This window comes from Chelonia mydas, chromosome 5 (genome assembly GCF_015237465.2).
Source record: "Chelonia mydas isolate rCheMyd1 chromosome 5, rCheMyd1.pri.v2, whole genome shotgun sequence".
In the NCBI taxonomy this organism is placed as follows: domain Eukaryota; kingdom Metazoa; phylum Chordata; order Testudines; family Cheloniidae; genus Chelonia; species Chelonia mydas.
In genome coordinates this window covers 52,191,366-52,192,280 of record NC_051245.2, presented here as the reverse complement: position 1 = coordinate 52,192,280, position 915 = coordinate 52,191,366, and the positions used below count along the sequence as shown (strand labels likewise).

The 915-nt window shown below is 36.8% G+C and overlaps 1 pseudogene; it reads right to left on the bottom strand.

Moving 5' to 3' along the window:
* Positions 1-294: 294 nt before the first annotated feature.
* Positions 295-473, bottom strand: LOC114021031 (annotated as a pseudogene).
* Positions 474-915: the final 442 nt, after the last annotated feature.

Here is a 915-nt window from a genome sequence, read left to right as displayed (position 1 = left end):
AGGGAAAGATTAAGAATAGCTCACGAAAGCTTATGCTCAAATAAATTGGTTAGTCTCTAAGGTGCCACAAGTACTCCTTTTCTTTTTGCGAATACAGACTAACACGGCTGTTACTCTGAAAAAGAAACTAAAGAAGACTTTCTAACAAGAATGCCAAACTGTTACTCTTTTCCAACTAGGAGAGAATACTAGATTCCAAACAGAAAAGGATGAGCAACTGTCAGGATAGTAGCTATACACTTAGCTCTAAGGTCATATATTATAACCACCTGTCAGGATCAGTCTGACAGAAGGAACATAATTGCTATATAATTCTGTAAATAAACTCCATGTGAGTCCACAGTTCTAACCAGGGGTAATTTGTAGTCCGCCCAAAATCTTCAGGTCTTCGTTGGTCCTGGAAAAGTTTCAATTAGCAGTAATCATGCCTCAGTTGAGCCTCACAGACTATGATACTGCCACTGCACACAGCAGAAGGTAACCACCAAAGTCCAGCTTTGCCAAAATTAGGGTTACCATCAACTCCACTCCAGCAGCTTTGGGTTTGAAACCAACTGGAGTCACGTTTCAATTTCTGAAGCATTAGCCTTGAGTCAAGTGCTACCACATTAACATTAATACAAAAAGAAAAGGAGTACTTGTGGCACGTTAGAGACTAACAAATTTATTTGAGCATAAGCGAATACAGACTAACACAACATTAATACAGTTATTCTGCTTCTTATGGTGTCTAATTCCCAGACCATTGTAACATTATACAGAAGCCCTGAATTATTTATTTGATTAAAAGGCTATCTAATAACTTTACTTGACAGATAAACTATTTCACAATGCCCTTAGGCAAAGGATATTAACATCTGGCTTTTTCACATAACACCATAACTTAAAAATAACCTTTGTAATATTTAATTATGT